The sequence below is a fragment of the Mastomys coucha genome, unplaced genomic scaffold (assembly GCF_008632895.1).
Source record: "Mastomys coucha isolate ucsf_1 unplaced genomic scaffold, UCSF_Mcou_1 pScaffold7, whole genome shotgun sequence".
Taxonomy (NCBI): Eukaryota; Metazoa; Chordata; class Mammalia; order Rodentia; family Muridae; genus Mastomys; species Mastomys coucha.
In genome coordinates this window covers 26075956-26082131 of record NW_022196913.1, presented here as the reverse complement: position 1 = coordinate 26082131, position 6176 = coordinate 26075956, and the positions used below count along the sequence as shown (strand labels likewise).

At 43.2% G+C, this 6176-nt stretch overlaps 1 non-coding gene across 1 annotated transcript; it reads left to right on the top strand.

Moving 5' to 3' along the window:
• The first annotated feature begins 4551 nt into the window (after positions 1-4551).
• Positions 4552-4645, top strand: Trnai-uau. Its single transcript has 2 exons — positions 4552-4589; positions 4610-4645. It is a non-coding gene; the product is annotated as a tRNA-Ile (tRNA).
• The last annotated feature ends 1531 nt before the right edge of the window (positions 4646-6176 follow it).

Sequence of the window (6176 nt, the reverse complement as noted above, 5' to 3'; positions counted from 1 at the left end):
CTAACGGCAAGCCAGATGTCATCGCCATCTTGTAATGGCGATGTGCTTATGAAGTGGCTTCCCACACCGAGCAGCCTGGTGCCATGGGGAGCCACATGTCCCTTCTGCCCTACTGTCTAGTATCTGTGCCTCTGCATTCACAGATCTCCCATGGCTTACTTATTTCCTGCTGTAATCTTGGTATCTTTCTTCTGTATGTTCCTGGCTGTTCTCCTAGATGGAATTCCAGAGGATTAAGTGCTAACTCAGTAGCAGGTAGAGCTTCTGCACAGGATTCCTGACTTGGCTGTCTTTGAGATTTAGCCTTCTTTCTTCTGCTTCTTGTTATTTCTGTGGAAGATACTAGCCCAGCAATCTCTGAAGCATATGGTTCTACTTGAGAAACAACTGCTTTATCAAGAGGTTCATGTTGAGGGGTTATTTACTGCCTTTTCCTAACACTGGGCTGAGGAACAGGTGCAGTTAGAACCTGCCTTTTCCTAGTTATTACTATAGTGAAATCCTGGACTTTAAGCACAGAGGAACAATCGGAGGCCTCTTCCAGGGCCTCTCCTTCAGCAGGTGGTCCAGTTATCTCGGGTGAGTCTGTACTTCTGCTTGTCCTCCTTTAGAAAGGACTCAACTTTGTTTCCCAGCAGCCTGTGCTTCTGTTATTGTATATTTAGGAGCAGAACTATTCTGTTGGGGAGCTTTCTGGGTTGACTTGGAGCCTGGTCCAAGATTGTCTAGACCTAGTAACCAGAACTTACTTTTACTAATTTAACTATTGACAGGTCCCATAGAAACTCCAGTTCTGCAAACCCCAAAAGGCACTCCAACTATCCAGAAATGAGCCCAACCTGGACTATAGGAGGATTTTTATTGGTTAGATAAAAGGCGGCATTCCTCAGGAACCTGTAAAGCTGGTTCCCCTCTACCAAAAGGAGTCATCATTTTTCCTTACTTCTGGCAGAAGGGACATATGGCTGCTCATGGAGCCAGGCTCCTGCCACACATTTCAAAGTCCATTCCAGTGTCCTAGCCCATCTCACCTCTGCCCTTACTATAAATTCCTTCCAGCTCACAGACCATTCCCCACAACCCAGCTGTTCTTTCTTCTTATAACCCTACTATTCTCCATTTGTGCGCTCTCTCTCTCTCTCTCTCTCTCTCTCTCTCTCTCTCTCTCTCTCGCTCTCGCTCTCGCTCTCTCCCCCCCATGCTTATCGATCAGATGTAAGCCCCCAGCTCCTGTTCCCACACCATGCCTGCTTGCTTGCTGCCATGGTCCCTGTCATGATGGTCATGGATTAATGCCTACAACTATAAGCCCCAAATTAAATGTCTTCTTTTATAAGTTGCCTTAGTCATGGTTTTTTTTTTTTTGCTCTGTAAATAGAAAAGAACTAAGAGGCACACACCAGTGGGATGCAGAAGAGGTAGAGACAGCAGGAGGCTTACAAATTTGAGGCCAGCCTGGGCTACACATTCTAATCTCTACAAAGAGATTAAAGGCTCTATGTAACTCTGCATCGACATAGTATGACTGTCCCAAACAAGCAAGTAAGTGAACAAACAACAATAACAAAATCAAAAAAATAAAATAATTTTTAAAAAAAGGCAGGAAGAGGGCAGCCAGGCATTGTTGGGGTTAAGGAATTGCCATCCAGACCGTATGAGTATCAGTCTCAGTTAAGCAAGAATACTTTACTGAACACACACCCCAAGACTGGCTGATCAGGATCACAAAGGGGAATAACTTAATTGTGTCACCAGTCTGTCCTCTGGGAAGGCATTTTATAGGAAAAACCAGGTTCAGAGGTTTAAAAGCAAGCAGTGAAGTAGTACAACAGTTTTGGCTAACTAGATAAAGTATTATCAGCTCTCCTTAGAGTTGATTGGTCCTAGGTGAAGAAAGAGAGGAGGTGTCCAGGTAGTGAACCAGGGAGGGGACTCCAGTACATTGAGATAAAAGAGTACAAGTAATTCAACCATAATTTTGGCTTATTCATAGCATTCTTTAGTATCAGCTATGGATAATTACTTCTGGGAAGTGAAATCTGAGAACCTGAACTTAATTTCACCTTATGAGCAAAATGAGACCAAACAGCTGCAGTTATGTTAAAAGGAACAGACCTCAACAGGCATAAAGGTACATGCTTTTAATCTTAACTCTAGGGACGCAGAGGCAGAAGGATGGATGGGAGTTTAAAGCTAGCCTAGTCTACATTCAAGGTCTAGTCCAGCCAGGGCCTGAGTGAGATCCTGGCTCCAAAAGCAGGAAAAGGGGGCTAAAAGAAGGTTGGAGATGTAGCTCAGTGGTAGAGTTCTTCCTTAATATTGTGTGGAGCCCTAGGTCTGATCCACAACACAGAGACACACAGTATATATCATTACATGTTATATTATAATATATAATCTTAAAAACCCTTGTTTTTTATTAAATGAGTCTTTAAGGTAGCTCCAATGGGCAATATTATTAAATGACTCATGTTGGAGCCCCACTTCCTTCTGATTATGAAGTAAGAAGTAAGATTTGATTAACCTCATAAAATCTAAATATCCTGATTTCTTACAAGTCTGGCCTGTCACTTAAAATATTTAGTATATGGAGCCGGGCAGTGGTGGTACACGCCTTTAATCCCAGCACTTGAGAGGCAGAGGCAGGTGGATTTCTGGGTTTGAGGGCAGCCAGGTCTACAGAGTGAGTTCCAGAACAGCCAGGGCTATACAGAGAAACCCTGTCTCAAAAAAGAAAAAAAAAAAAAAAAAAAAAAAAAAAAAAAGATTAGTATATGGGGAAGAAATTAAAAACACTACCATATTAAAAGTTATTTATTTTTAAAAAATATTAATTTGTGTATTTTATGTATATAGGTGTTTTGTCTGCCTGTACATCTGCAAACCAGAAGACAGCATCTGACTCCATAGCGCTACAGCTATAGATGGTTGTAAGGAGCCACGTGTATGCAGAGAATTGAACTTAGGTCCTCTAGAAGAGCAGCCAGTACTCTTAACCGCTGACTAATCTTTCCAGTTCCTGAAAGTTGTTATTATTACTTTTTTACATTTATTTACTCATATATGTGTACCACGGCATTACATGTGGAGGTCAGAAAACAGCCCTGGGTGTTGGGTGGTTCCCAAGGATTGAACTCATAGCAAGAGTCTCCAGCCCTCTTCTTGATCGTTCTAAGTTTAGGTATAATATACCCCTTTGCTGGGTGATCAGCTACAATGTTGAGACTTGTGATGCCCGAGTCTTTGAGTCTTCATTGTTATAATCCCTTGCACATTTCCCTCATTCTCTGGATACCTGGGCTCAAGTGTTTCTCAGAAGCTGAGTGTAGTTAGCGTCTGTTTGTTAACAACTCCCACTCCTCCAGGTGTCACCTGGGCCAGAGAGTGAACTGTGTGTATAGGCTAGTAATAACACTCAGGTGCAGAGTCCATTCAACAGTATGCAATACAAAAGGGCCTCTGGCCATCTCCCCATACTCCATCAGAGACAGGAGGATCAGCAAGCAGTTCAAGGCCAGTAAGCTGGGGGCCAGCCTGGGTTCCATAGAATCCTGTTGCAAAAACCTAAAGTAACAGCAACAATAATTTAAAATTATGTAAAATTTACAAACAACACGTATAAAAATGCCTAAATGGCCATGCAGTAAGTGTCAGCTGTGGCTCCTTTTTATTTCCTTCATTGTGTCTGCATGAAGAAAGTTGATCACATCTATGACTCTTGGTCCTGTATCTCAGGTGTTAGGGGTCAGGAATGGGCAGGCTATTCCTTTCCCTAATAATTATAAGGTTTGACAAGAATCATGCAAAAAAGAAAAAAAAAATAGAAATAAAAAGAAAAAAAAATACAAGAAGAGCTGCTATGGCAGGTATACAGTTACCTGGGGAGCAACACAAGCAAACAAACTCGCCCTGGCTTTCCGACTGGTGCTTCTGCTTGAGCCTGTTGAGTGCTCGGATTTACAAGCATGAGCTACCACACCAAGCTAGCAAATTTAACCTCTATAATTAGGGTCCCCAGAAATAAAAGGAAGCAGATGTGCGTCACAGAGACATACTCTCTGAAATGATCCTCTGAAGAAGGTCAGGCAGGAGAAGCTACTGGTGTGCATAGGTCTCCGTCCTTTGTGCACGCTGCACAAATGAGGAATGGTGGTCTTCAGGTTTCCTTAAAGAGCGCTAGACCAGGAAGCTCTGCGATACAGAATTGGCTTTTCAGGTAAGACGAGGATGGTTCAGGAGGGAAATTCAGGGAGCGGGGAAGCGACCTCGGTAATTTCCACACTGCGGAAGCAGGCAGGCTCTGTGTCTTGTCCCTGATCTAGAGAGCAGCATCTGGCTCCAGCAGGTGCGCAGGAATGCTGTGAATCTGTTCACCAGCTTTCGCCTTCCAAAGAACCCTCTGGATGAATGCTGGTCCCAGTTGAACCCGGGATAGGTCACGTGGACACTTCCAGATTCCTGAGTACTCTACAAAGGAAGGATGCTTTCCGCGTCAGGCGCGCTCCCGAGCATCCCTCTGTAGAGTGTGCACAGCCATCACAGAGAAAGCATGCTCCAGTGGCGCAATCGGTTAGCGCGCGGTACTTATACAGCAGTATATGTGCGGGTGATGCCGAGGTTGTGAGTTCGAGCCTCACCTGGAGCATGTTTTCTTCCCTTTCCGCCTCGAACACGTTTGAAAATGTATTTTTCTTTCCAAGAAAACAAGAAATGGTAATATTTTCCATGGTGAGAACACAAAGTCCTTTGATAAAGGGCATCTGATCCATATCAAATGTAGAAGTAAAGCCAGGAGTCAAGAGGTTAAATTACTTTAACCTGTATGGCAATTTCTAGAAAAGCAGAGAGGCTCGTCATTTCCCCCTCCCTGAATCAATCCCAGGACAGGATTCTTCAGCTTTTGGCATCTGAGTAAGTACCTGGCAGTGCCATCACTGGTCTTAATCTACATTTGTGCTTAGTCCAGCCTAACCACCTGTTTTAGAACAGCCTTCCTGGATAACAACCCCTATACTGGAAAGGCTGAGACGGGAAGACTGCCCGGACATGAAGGCCAGTCTGGGATACAAATCGCAGTTTCAGGCCAGCCTGGGTTACAGAGTGAAATAAACCTAACCATCCCAGCTCCGTCCCTTGTCAGCTTGGCTCATATAAACATCTCCATAAAACATACTTTAACAGGTAATAAAGAAAATAATAAGATCACAATCCACCTAACATGAATGAATTAGTCTATATACAAATGAAAATGTGCTAAGCCTTGGAGATGTCATTCTGGGATAGACAGCTATGCTCTGTTACTCAGAATAAGAGTGCTTCTGCCTCAGATCAAAGTCCCTGACCCTTCCGAGCAGGATCAAGATGAGTTAACTTTAACAAAAAGATGTTTAACTTTAACAGTCCGAAATCTGCCGTAGGGCATCCTGATACTGGAGCAGGAAATTCTATTCTTAAATGAGTGTGCTCAGAGTCTCAAAAGTTTGAGAACCAGGTGACCTACGCCTGCTTCTTAGTACTGAAACACAGATATGCCTGCTGCCCAAGCCTCCGTGTAGAAACTTGCTCTGCTGTCTTGCCACATCTCTGATTAATTCTTCATATACCTTCTTATGTCTTTGGGGAATTCCCTCAGAGATCGAGCATCACCATCTGGTCAACCCTGTTCCAAGCATGGTAACTCCTTTCCCAGAAAAGGAAGTAAAGTACTTACATGATGTTTATTGTTCACCTGATATCATGTAACTTAAATTTTATGGGGTAAAGTGAACAATACTTTAAGAGTGACAGGAAGTTATTAATAATTTATGAGAGAGGAAAGGAAAGATATTTAATATATGTGTTTACACACAGAGAGGTGTTCATAGCAAAACAAAGGGGAAACGTTTGCAAAAATAATAGTCTTTCGGTTTTTTTTTTGTTTGTTTTTGAGACAGGTTGTCCTAGAACTCACTATGTGTCTAGGCTATCCTCTAATCCACAGAGATTTGCTTGCCTCTGCTTCTGACTGCTGTAATTCAAGATGTACACCTCCTCTTGCTCTTCTCTTCCTCTTGCCTTCCTGCCCCTGCTCTGTACTCTGGTCCCTTCCTCCCTCTCTCTTCATGTGCTCATGTCGGCCTCTATTCCTCTACTTCTCTCTTCTTCTTCTTCTTCTTCTTCTTCTTCTTCTTCTTCTT